This window comes from Vidua macroura, chromosome 13 (assembly GCF_024509145.1).
Source record: "Vidua macroura isolate BioBank_ID:100142 chromosome 13, ASM2450914v1, whole genome shotgun sequence".
NCBI lineage: Eukaryota > Metazoa > Chordata > Aves > Passeriformes > Viduidae > Vidua > Vidua macroura.
Genome location: NC_071583.1, coordinates 16537629 through 16550854, shown reverse-complemented (window position 1 = coordinate 16550854; position 13226 = coordinate 16537629).

The following is a 13226-nucleotide window of genomic DNA, read 5'->3' as shown; positions in this document are numbered from 1 at the left end:
AGGCTGGATTTGTTTCCTTTCACTGCACATGGAACTGAGAGACAAAACAGTAACAACCCTGTGAAGTCAAAGCTTTCACCTATGCTTAGGTTAACGGGGGAAGGAGGGCCTCTGACTGCTACAGGGAAGGAACACTAGGAAAAGGAATATATTCACTTCTCAGAGAACTCTACAATTAACTGCACTACTCTAAGTTAAGATTAAGCACAATTCTCCACTTCTTTCCCTGCTCACACAGAAACAAACAGTGCTATTGAGGAATAAATATTTGGAGTGAATCAACACGAAGCCAATACAGCACCATTTTGCTGCAAAGTGCTGCAGCCTCATCCCCACTCTGTGCTGAGCAGCACTGATCCTGCCACAGTGTTTCCCTACCACTCTGTCAGGGAGGAAAATCAAACAGATGAAAACTTAATCAGTAACTGCTTTGAGACACCTTTACTCTGCCAGAGAGATGTGAAGAAGCACTTTTGTAAACCAGACCTGTGCCCAAGCTGCTCAAACACCCTCTGCAGGTGACTAACTCCTGATTTACACCCAGCACCTGAATAACACCTGCATCAGAGCAAGCACTTAACAGCCCTCAGCAGCCAGGAAAAGGCACTGGTCACAGGTGTCCCCACTCACCACATCAGTCATCAAATACTTCACACAAAGGTCAGCCACCCCCAACATGGGCCAAGCTCAGCCCACAACACTGGCAGAACACAAAACCAAATAAAGCAAAACCCAAATAATCTGGCCATAGTTTCTACTGTCACTTAAAAGAGAATGAAAAAAACCACCAAACTCTTTGATGCTCCACAACCTATGACACTGTGTGTTACATAAATGCAGCTCTTGGATCTCTCTGATTCAGGTAAAGTCACTGAAAAGCCCAGGAGCTCGATGTGAGCTGTCAGCTTCAAGTGAGATACCTTCCAGCAGAGCCAGGGGTGTGGAGACAACACCCACACAAGCTGGTGTGATCAGAGCAAGGGATCCTCTAAACAGCTTGGCAGAGATTTTATCAGAGCTGGGCAGGCACCAGTCATGGCCTGAGTCACTTGGCAGGAGCCACCTACCATTAACCCCTGCCAGCAGGGATTGTAGGTGGAAAATCTCAGGTGTGTTGCAGATCAAGGCTGTGTACCAGGTCACTCTGAGGGGTTGTGCTACAGATGCTTCACCAGGTGTCAAAGTGAACTGTGAAGGTATAAAGCCCTCAGAAAATGGGTAAAACAAGAAGTAACAGGCTAGAGACACCTCACACATATATCACTGTGATCCTCCATGACATTTGCAGCTGAACTTAACTTTTACCAGATGATGGCCTGTCTCTGTGTGATAGCCCTTACTCTGAGCCACTGAAATGAAAGGCAAATGCCTGCAGAGACTGTGCTGCTTCTCCTGGCCAGCAGCAGCCCAGAGGAGTCAGAACAAAAGGCACAACGCTGAGGCTGGAATAGTTCCTGATTTGTACAGTTCTTTTCAGGGTATTACATCATGTTAGTTCACTTCCTCGAGCGGATTTCCTCTCCAAGCTCTGGGACCACTGCCCTGAACACAGATTGCAGCATCATACACAGATCCCTTCCTTCTTGTCCTTCCTGATTGTTCAGCTGCATTTAGATCCCACCTCTGCACCCTGCTGACTGCTGCCTGGACTCCCTTGCAGTCTGATGTACAAAAGAAGTGTCAGTATCCATAATCCTAGACAGAGAAGTGGACATCAAGATCTACCTCCTCCTTAGGAGCTGGGCCATACTTCCCAGCTGGGCACTGAGCTCTGTATTACCAAGACTGTAGAATCCCAGGCGTAGTCAGGAGAGGAAAGATGGGGTAATCCCCCTGCCTGCTGCCTTCTTCCTCATTTCATTAATGCATCTTCTAATGCCCATCTGCTCCATCTTTTGATCTGCTGCATCCTCACAGAGACTGCGAGCAGTGATTGAACTGAGCATGGGAGACCCTCCATGTCCAAAATTACCAAGATATTTGCCCCTTCAGATATTTTTACAACCCAATGGTACAAAATCTAATGGTGTGGCACTGGTTATAACTGATATAGTTCAAGAACAGGCTCACTTCCCTTGAATCTGAACCAAGTCAAAGAGTTGTGCCAAGTTCCCTCCTGCCACATTCCCCATCTGCCATATGGAAGGCAGATATATATCCACATAGCTGGCTTGTCTTTCAGAGAAAGCGACAAGGTCCAGTCCATTGGGTGTTGGAATTGAGCACTGCACAAGAAGCACTAGGCTCCTAATGCCTTATGGATAATGGCATAGCTCATTTTAGATCTTCACCTTTCCTTCAGAGCAGGAAGAGACCATCTCAGCACAAGTGACCAGCCACACTGACACAAAGAACAACCCCAGCTGCCAAGCTGAGTGTGGAGACAGGAACAGCTGGTGGGAGCACAGGACAGGAGATGGGGTGTCCTCTGCACCAGAGCTGCACTAATGTTCTAACTGACACACAAATGGGTGACATAACTTCTAGGATAAAGGCCTTTCATTATTCAGTGCAGGGATTTTATCCCTTTAATGGAAATATCTTGACAGTTATGGGTAGGAGCATTCAGATTTTCAATTTATCTTGTGCACATACTTCAAACTCTATTTCTTCTGACTGAAAAAACTGTTCTGAGTCCCTTCAATAGGATTTAAGAATGCACCTTTGGGCATTCATGTACTCCACCCTGCATTATTTACTGTCCAACTGAGGCTGATGCAACCAGAGGAGGAGAATCTCATTGCAATGACCCTCACCTCTCTCACCAGTGGAAAGAATGAAACTCAGCTTGAGGGAGGTGCTAAGCAGGTCATTCTGACAGGATAAGCAGGAACTGTGGTAAAATGACCCCTTAATTGGGAAAAAAACACCTTGAAATTTCTTTTATCCCAGTTATGGGTACAAACCAGCAAACACCATTCACCTTCCTTCTCTTATTGGAGAAGTCTGCCTGGATTGCTCCACAGCTGTCTCTCCATCCAGCTGAGGGTGGGGTCTGACACTCACTGGTGGCTTTCACAAGCTCCCAGATCTGTAGGGCAGCCCTGTGGTTGTGTAAACCAGGCTAAACAGGATTTTGTGACTCAGTCCTATAGGCAGCAGAGAGATGTGGCAGTGACACAACATAAAGAGACACGGAAAACATTTTCCAAACATCTTCCATTATTCCGTGGGTGCTGCCACTCTGGAACATCCATAGGTGATTCTCTATATGATTTACAGAAACACACAAACTCTTGAGGATCCACTGTTCTCAGCTCAAACACCTGCAAACCCATGAAAGTTTCAAAACTGAGTGTGTACTCAGGGCAAAACCCCAAGTTTACAACTACTAATTTTTCAGAATTCTTTCAGTCCTCTCTTACATCCACTACGATTGATTACATCCCCTGCTCCAGTTTGGAGTGAACAGTAACAAGAAGGGAAAGCAAATGAGATTTGAGTCCTTTGTTTCTGTTACTGCTGTTTGTTGAAACTAATATAATAAAAATAGCCCCTCAAAGGGCAAAAGTTTCTTACATTAACTAAGAGAATTACAAAGAAAAGGCATGAAACCAGTACAACAAAATCACCTTCCTTGGTTTCATTTAAGATGTGAGGGAAAGAAGAGAAAGAATGGAGTGGCAGAGGAAGAAAAAAAAAACATGGAAAGAACACCAGAAATTTGTGTTGACTATCTCCTATACAGATTATTCTCTATGTTAAATTGACAGAAAGTACAAAAGAATTTGGGGGAAGTCTCAGAAGGAGATAGATCCATCTTAATTATGATTTCTCAAAGCTTTCAGCTTCTTAGGGAGGAGCATTTGTTGTATTCCCCTCTTCTATTTGCCAAGAGAGAAGCCTCTATGTAGGCAGCTTCTCCAAATGCCTCTGTGTTGCTAAGGCAAACATCCTACAACAGCTTAGAACAAAGAAATTCTTGTCATAGCAGAACAGGCATTGTTTGGAAAACTGAGGAGAAAACTTTTGTCTCTATAGAATGATAAGTCTCTAACTCCATTTTTCAATTACTGCAGAAAAAAGCAAAGTGCAAGAAAATCCCTTCTCTCTGCAGACTACAGATGTAGGACTCACAGAATCCAGGCACTAGACACAGTCAAAACTGGATGTCTGCAGAGCTCAGCTACTCTGAAACTCTCCTCAAACTGATTTGTACCTTGGCTATTGATTCCTGATTACAGCTGCTTCATCTGCTCCTGCAAGTCACCCTCCTGTCTGGACTGCTGGGCCAGGCTGTCTAAGGCATCTGCATGCATGAAATGAAATGAGACTGTGTCAGAGAGAAAATTTGTTACTGCAGGCTCCTCAGGCTCCTTTACAAAGCTCCCTTGGTTTCCATTTCTCCCTTTGAGACACTGCTCCAGATCTCACTCCAGTGGTTGAAAATCTAATTTCCAGGCTAAGTTTATTAATAGCAAACTTGTACCACTATGTCCTTGTGCCAGCATTGATCTTTGTAATAAAGGACTTTTCGTCCCCTCTAGTATTTACTTGGCAATGAAGTGTTTACAGAGGGACAACCCATTCCTTCCCAGGCTTTGTTTCGTAGGCAAAACAAATTCCTCTCTTTTGGTTTTCCCTCATTTGCCAGGCTTTCTGACCCTCATTCCTCCTCCCAGCCCTGTTCTGCACTTGCCCATTTTTCAGACCAAACCCCATGCAGAGTTCTTGGCACACTCCTGCAGCTGTGTTTAAACTCCCTGTTTGCAGCAGGGCTGTCTCCCTGAACCCATCCTACAGCCATGCGAGCCCTGACTCTTCTCCACCATAGATTCTTTCTAAATCTGGAGCTTTTCTGGCTTGGGCAGTGGTGACAGAAGGACACCATTAGATCCTCAAGCCTCAGACCTGTCCTACTCAGAAGTTCACAGCCTTTACCTGGACTCTGCAAGTTCTAAAATGCAGCTGAACACATACATCCAGAGAGTCCTCTCTGCTGCCATGAACAATGGGAACATCCTTCTCCTAACAAGGCTCGGTTTCTCTCAGGCTTCCCTGCTAATGAAACATCTATTCCCTACTTATGGGCAAACTCCCTGCAGCCTGCACTTCACTGGGGGTTCCCTGCAGTTTTTAGGAGCTTGTACATAGCTGTGCTGTCTCCCAGATCCCAGCCTTTGCCTTGCCTTTCCAAGATCCACTTTCAGTATAAACCCAGGCTGGTAACAGTGGCATATAAAACACCCATTAAGAATAAGCAAAGGCATTTTCATACACGCTTAAAGAATCAATTTGGACATAGCTAGACCCAGATGTTAGCCTAGGAAACAAATTCTTCCACAGCCCAGATCTGCTCCTCCACTGTGGATGCTACTCCCAAATAGAACACACTTGTTTATAACAAATGAGCTGTTTCTGCAGTATCAGTTCATTTTATCTTAACTACACAGTGTAATAGCTGCATAAATTTAAGACTGATACACCCTTCACCTATGCTGGGATCCACACTAGAATTTGGTTCCCCAAACCACGGGTTCCCAGCAGTATCTGCAGTGACAAAGGCTGCAAGGTAACCACAGAAACACCTTCCTCCAGAAGAGAAGCCAAGGCCTACCCACCAGACATCCCATTTCAATGTAAATCAGAACAGGAAAGGAAACTCTGACTCCATTAATTTTGTGCCCTGACAGTCACACAAGCCATCTTCCTATCACAGAACATGTCACAGCTGAGATGGCCACCATACACAGAGTATCCCCATACAATTTCAGAAAGCTTCAGCCCATACACAGTAATACCTCACCACTTCAGAAGGCCTCAGGTGTCTGCCCATGCAGAGTAACATCACACCACTCCAGAAGGCTGCAATGGTCTGCCCTTCTTGTTCTTCAGCCCAGCCTTTTATCCCCTCATGTTCATGCAGTGCCCCTGTGTGCCCTCTGCTCCCTTTGGTGCTTGCTCAGTGCCCCTGGGCACTCCATGGCTCATTGCTGTCAGTGCTGCTCACAGCTGGAGCCACTGGGGATGAGGCTGGGCCAGCCCCATCCCAATCACCACAAACTCTGTGCCTACATCTTCCCTGCTCAGGACATCCTGGGAATTTTTGGAACTTCTTTGTGCTGAATGTTTGGGCAGCACTTTGGAGAAGAGAAACAGGCATGGTGACATTTGGCATTTCCTACAGGTGGAGGAGGCTCCACGAAGAAGTCCAGCAGAGAGAGCAGGCTGTCCTGTCCCCTGCGAGGGGCAGGAGGAACAGCAGCAGAGCAGCACATTCCTGCCTCAGGAGAAGGAGGATTCCTGAATTCCCTGACACCTGACATGATGTGCCACAAGCAGTGCAGAGACAGGGAAAGGCAGCTGGTGCAGTGAGGGGATTTTCAGAACTTTCACTATGGAGCCTTGGGTTTAAGTGAGAATATCCAAGATTGATGCACTGTCAGAACTCAGGAGTGCAATGAAGAGGCCTTTCCTGGGACAGGACAGCAGAAAAACATCAGCAAAACAATTTCTTGGGAAGAACATCTTACAACAACAGACCTTTTCTTTGATTTGTTTTTTGAAAGAACATTGATAAAAGTTCCTGCTGAAGCTCCTTGGAACAGCCTTGCTTCTGGCAGCTCAGAAGCTCCATTCCATAACTTCCAAATTTTATCTTAAGAGGTCTTTATGCCACATGCATCATTATTACCTTGTCCTAACATGATAAAAACAGTGAAATATTTTATTACTTTTCAGATCATTAAGGTGAGTTGCTCTTTACTCCATAATAAAACGTTACCCAGTGTTCTAGATTAAACCATTGCTGGGTGTTGTAACGGCAGTGCCAGATTCTCATTACATTGCAAACAAGGCAGTTCTTGTTCTAGGGAATGAGATGTTTCAATCATATTAAGCAGCTGCTGTTGTTATTGATTTTAAAAAAAGTAACTACCATTTTTTTATATAATACACGTACTGTGACCTGCTATTAGGCTTTACTTAGCAAATGAACAGGAAGCATAAGCAGTACAACGACTTAAAATTGATATAACTCAAAACAAGAATTCAGAAATTCCAGAACAAAACACTTCTAAAACTCTAAATCTGGGACACAGTGTCCTCATAGGAAATTTTAAACATTATTTCATTCAGATTACAGGGAAAAGGAAAAAAAAAAAAAAAGCCAAACAATCTTTACAGCGTCAGAACTTCCCAGGAAACAGCAATTCTGAGTTAGACTCATGTGCCTTAATTCTAAGAAGCCTGAGCAGGATTTTCTGCTGGGAACAAAGTCCAAGAGGATCTGGATGGAGGGAATTCTGCAGGGATCCACAGCACAAATAGGGAGGTTACAGCAGGGCAGGCACAGCTGGCCCCAGGCTGAGCAGAGCCTTGCTGAAGCAGTGAGGCACTGCCAGACTGGAGAAGGAAGGAGAATGGGGGTTCCCTTCACCCCTCTGCCCTCCAGCTGCACAGAGCAGCAGGCCAGACCTGGACAGGGAGAAATGTGCTCTGTGTGGGATGTACGGCCCCATCCACATGGGAATGCTCACGGCTCTACTGGCAAGTGCCCACAACTTCCAGAGGGGCTCAGGAAAAGGCCCAGCATGAGTGAGGGATGGGGCTTCCCCTCCTGCCTTTCCAGACTCTGCAGAGGAAGGTGCCAGCAAGCACCAACCCCTGCAAAGATGGGACTCCAAGCAGTTGTTTTGTGGTCAGGACTCCAACAGGCTATAGGACATTCAGCTAGACACCTTCATCTTTTAATTTTTGTGCTGACCATAACCCTGTCCCTCCTCAGCAACAAAATTATGTAATTACTAAATTAAATACTTAATTTAATATTTGACTAATGCTATTAAGTTATCCAGCTTTCACAAATTACCAAGACCACCTCTCTAAAGACAAAATTTTCCCTCTCCTAGGACTTAGGGGGTTTTTTTTCCCCACATAGGCAACAACCATGGATGGAAAAGCCAAACTAAATGAGTAAATAACTACCTCTGTACTGTTGGCTTTATTGCTGGTCAGTTGGGCACACAATCAAGCCCTGAAGTGGAACAGACAATATATTTGCTGGAGTTTATTGCACAACTCAGGACCTGTATCACGTGCGTGTATGCGTTGCTGAGGTGGAAGAAGTTGTGCTGCTGAACAAAGGGCTACTGTCTGCTGACACAAACAAGACAAAAAACCCACTGACCTGGAAGTTAAAGTACAAAATCTACTTTCAGCCTGAGTGCCTGCTGCCCATCCACATTAAATGAAGCCTTGTTTGAATGAAGTATGAGATTAATTTGCTCTTTTCAAGCAGAGCACATGCCAGCACCAGGACTCCACCCAGCAAACCTCACCAGCTGCCAAATCACTGAAGGACAATGCAAGACTCAACTGCATTTTAGAGGGGGGATTTTCTGTCACAAGGTTACTCCAAATTATCCAGCATCAAGACATTTATCTATGCAATCCAACAGCACTGGCTGGGGGAGAGTTACACAACAAGATACTGGCGGGGGAGTAGAGAAAGGAAAACTTAAGAGAGAAATGGAGCAACCTGTGAGGAGTTTCTAAGCGCTGTGGCAATACAAACAACACAAAATGCAAAGGCTCAGAGAAGGATTCCAGAGAGGCAGCAAGCTCAAAGTCAAAAGGTGTGGTGAGAAGGTCACTCCTGGTAAGTGGCACAGCAATCAATACAGGAGAGGAAAAATATTAACAGCTGAAGAGCCTCCAGTCACTGGAAAGACTTAAATCAATGACTGGATGCTGGTTTCACAGAATACAAATACCACACAGCACCAGGTGTGCCAACTGGAATGACTTCGATGACTCCACTGAGGTCAACACAGTTGTAACAGCTTGTTCTGGGTTTACATCTGGAACATCAAAGTACTACGCAAACCTAGGTAATTAATCATCAGCCAAATGTCAGGCCAGGAATTTTATAATAATTCAAGCCTTTTTCAACGACCCAAGCAACTGTGTTCACATTCCAGACAGTCTCACATGAGTATTCCAGTAAGAACAGAGAGGATGGCAGAAGCCACTCTCCCTGCAGCACTGCTGGGTACTGCAGCTCCTGCAGCAGCTCAGGCTGCCAAGGTAAGGACTCCATGGCCACAGGCACTGTGCTACCAAGCTGATGGACATGCCTCACTGTGAGCATGCTGCTGTGCATATACAAAACATGGGAGACAAGCTGACCACCAAGAAAGGAAGAAGCAGCAGGTGGGGAGCTAAAACTGTAGGCAGCAGCTGACGTAATGTGGGAATTAAAAATCTCCCACTGCTGAGGACATGCCTTGAGAAGAGTTTTGCCTCCCCTGTAATCACACCCAGCCTGGCAACTTCCATAGAAACTGTGCTTATAGAAACTCAGGCCAGTGGCATCTTTGTGACACTCAGAGTGCTCTGCTCCTGATGAACAAGAGTGCTGTGCTCTGTCCACTGTTGCTTGCCATCACCTGTGGCCCACCAGGAATCCATCCACACTACAGAAGGGGCTGCACTCACCTGCTGAAGTGCAGACATTGAGCAGAAATGCTCACTTTGCCTCCTATATACAACTTGCACCTTATAGAGACTCAGTCCCACACTTCTACTTAGGATTTCAGAGTGGCAAAGCAGTAATGTGGCAGCACAGGCCTTCCCTCCTAAAACCTCAGCTTCATTTTAACACATCCGTTCCCAAGAATCTCGTCTTCCCTAGATGAGCTTCATGTAATGTTTTCTTCACCTCTCCCTTCCTCCAAACAATCTGCTATTTGTGTGCCTCCAGGTTGTGCAGCATTTAGCAAAGGCTGTGCCAGTAACACATTGTGAAAATTACTCTCCTGTTCCATCCCAACACCACAGCTCTCAAAATCAAACATTTCTTGGTAACACTGTCCATCAAGAAATAACAATCACTGCTTTCTGCTCTCGAGGCACCATCATCCTTCCAAGGAACAGCTGAGATGGACACTATTTAAAATGCCAGTAAAGGGAGGAAGAAGTACAGCTACAGCTGGGTTTGCCAGAACTGCCACTAAGAGCATTTGAGCTCTTGCTGTGACTCTGCCATGGCTCTTCTTTTGCTGTGCCTTAGTTTCTCACCACACCTGTTGCCACTGGATATTTGGATGGCGAACTCTTCTTTGCCATGTTGCAAATTTCAGCCCAGGACCTGAGAATCCCTGCCACGGACAGGATGATTTCAAAACATCCCAGCTGTCACAAAAGAAAGGATGAAGTGTGAAACTACTTATGTAGACCTTTGAAGCAAGCTGAACCCAGAGCAAACATTGAATAGAGCCAAGGCTCCTTCCTCCCCAGGCAGCAGTTTGTTCACATGCAGTGGTTTCTAAGGCCTTCCACCCTGGAGTAACCTTGCTCATGGTTATCTCTATAATGCTGACAGGGCAGCTGCCACTGAAATCACATCCATGCTCACTCTGCCCAAAATGCTGAGATGAGCACACAAAACACTGAAGGGTGACCATTCAGGTGTGCTGGTGAAGGGACCAGATGAAGCAGATCTCTAGAGCTAGAAGTTGCCACTTAAACAAAGCTACAGTTCTGACATCAGCCACACTAAGGAGACAAACCACAGAGACCACAATATGTGGCAGCACTTCTCTGCACCTGTCTGCAGCACAACACATTTGACACTCATGCACTGTCAGAGCAGCAGTGGCTGCTGTGCACAGGATGCAGCTTCCCAGCCCTCTGCAGCAGCCCCGTCACAGTCTCGTGCTCAGAGAGGCACTCGCTGCAGAGAAGTGACTGCTGGTGCTCTGCTCACTCTCACATCCTCTGGGTTTGCATGGGAAAGCAGCAAAGCCAATCTGGTTTATCACACTGCAGCAGGGTGCTGAGTCCTGTCACCAAGCAGCAGATGAGATGAATTTCATAAAAGTGCCCCTGTGCTCACCAAAGACTGGATGGACGACACTGAGATTTGCCAGCAGCTGCCAAGGAAAAGAAACAGAGAAGAACTGTAGAACTGTGACATGACCCTCCACAGAACAACATCTGAAACTTCTGACACTGAACTCAAAGCATCTCAAAGCTTCTATGGAAGAGGAAATAGCCTGGAAGCTGGATTAAATCTCTCTTGGTACCTCATTATCTGAGTATGAGAAAGAAGCCTTCTTATTTTTTCATCAGGACTGCATTTTATTAAAACTTAAATACAGTTTTGGTAACTTTCCCAGGCCAAAAAACAAAAAACAAACAAACAAAAAAAAAACCCAAAAAAAACCCCCAAAAAAACCAAAACCAAAAAAAAACCTCCCAAAAAAAAAAAAAAAAAAAAGCAAATTTTGGCATGGTCTTCACTTGGGAAATGACTGCTCTATACCAGGGTGAGCTCTAGCAGCTCTATTATCCCACTCACTGCAGGCACAAGTATTACCTCTAACAAGTCTGAAGCACACATGGTCCCTCTTACATTTCACAAGCAGGGAAGGAAGGATGTGCAAGTCGCCTACAGAAAGAAGTGCTAGAGTTCTTTGTCTCAGAAATGAAGACTGTAAGGAAATATGGGAACAGACTACTGCATGGAAGGTGCTCTAAGGAGAGAGACAGCTGTTCTCCACCTCAGAACACCTCAGAAGTGCTCAGCTTTAGTCACAGCAAAGCTACCATGACAAAAGAAAACTTTCTAGCAGATAGGAGCACAAAGCACCAGGACAGATTGTGTGCTAAAGTCCTTACCAGCAATGGGAGCCTCTGGGTCAGGCTGGGCAAACATTTGTCAGGAATGATGAAAGGCAAGTTGATGCTTACTTAGATGGGGAAATTGGGCTAGATGACAGTCAAGTTCCCTTCCAAGCCATTTGGATCTATGGCCCTACACTGAGGAACTGAGTGCTGGCCAGTAATCCACACATACAGGCGTGGGACTCCAGAGATGCCCTGTGTCACCCTAATGCAGTCCCTCTGTGTCTGTCAGTTCCTCTCATGGGAAGCAGTCTCAGCCCTACAAGAGCACAGGCTCAGCAGAGAACACTGGGAGGCTAAATGTTTGTCTCTAAGGTCCCTGCAAAGTCACTTTCACCCCATATCTCAGGTGGAGACTTTTCATGGTCAGTTGCTTGCACTTTGGGGTGCTCACATGGACATTACACCAGAACAAGAATGGAATTTACCTCTGACCTCCAGCCCTAGGGGGACTTTGGGTCTCCCATTCACAGCAGGAGGCACAACCCCCTCCCATGTCACAGCTGAGTCCTCTTCCAGCCCCCCTCCAGCCCACTGTGGAAGTTCTGTTTCCCCAGCACAGGAACTGAGCCTAAAGCCCCATTTGCAGCTGCACCTACACTCCAGCCCTCTGCCGACCCCAGTTCCCGCTCTCCCTGGGCCTGCACCTTGCCCGAAGTGGGAAGGCTGAGGCAGGAGTGTCTCCAGCAGGGACACAGCTAAACTGGGACCGCAGCTCCATCTGCAGGGCTCTGCCAAAGCAGCTATTCCTCGGGGAAGGGCAGTGTCACCTCAGCAGATACTGCACACCCAGCAACCCCCAAAACACAGATGTGAGCACAAACACAAACAGGCTCCTCAGGGTCCTGAAAGCAAACAAAGCCCTGCTCTGACAGCATCACCTCAGGAATCAAATCACCATTTGGATACAGTTCCCAAGACCCAGTAAATTCCCAGAAAATTCAATGTATCTTAGATACTGGATGATGCAGAATGCTGAGTGAAGCCTCAGCCTTTGTGGCTCCAGGGAGCAGCTCATGTGCCTGGGGCTCTGCCAGTGTCAGCTCGGCCTTCTGCTCTCAGGCAACATAAAACATGGCCCAGGGCTCCACAGCCAGGCTCCTTAAAACCTCCAAAGAGCTTTCCAGTGCTTCTGTACCAAAAGGAGCCTGGGCCAATCTGTGTAAAGCAGAGGAACACACTGTACTACACCAGCACATTCCCTCGGATGCGAGTGCGACAGGAACATCCAGCCTCCTGGGAGGAACAGCAATTTTTCCTCTTATGAAAAGGTCAGCAGCACCATGTGATTTTCCAAGATATATAACCAGTATGCAATGCAAATACATAGAAATGCAAGTGTTTTAGTGGTAAGTATAGGAATTTAACACTTGTCCTACTGGATTAGACCAATCGTCTGTCTTGCAGGGGATTTGTCCTGCTCAGGGCTCGGATAAGGGATTGACTGATGCTTCCAAGAAAAAGCACACTGCCTTCTGCAGTCCAGCCACTGGCACTCTTAGAGGGCCACCTAACACCTGTCTGCTGCAGGGAACCAGCCCACCCTCTAAAGAATACAGCATGATGCTGTTTAACATCCCCATCAGCCCAGGGACTAC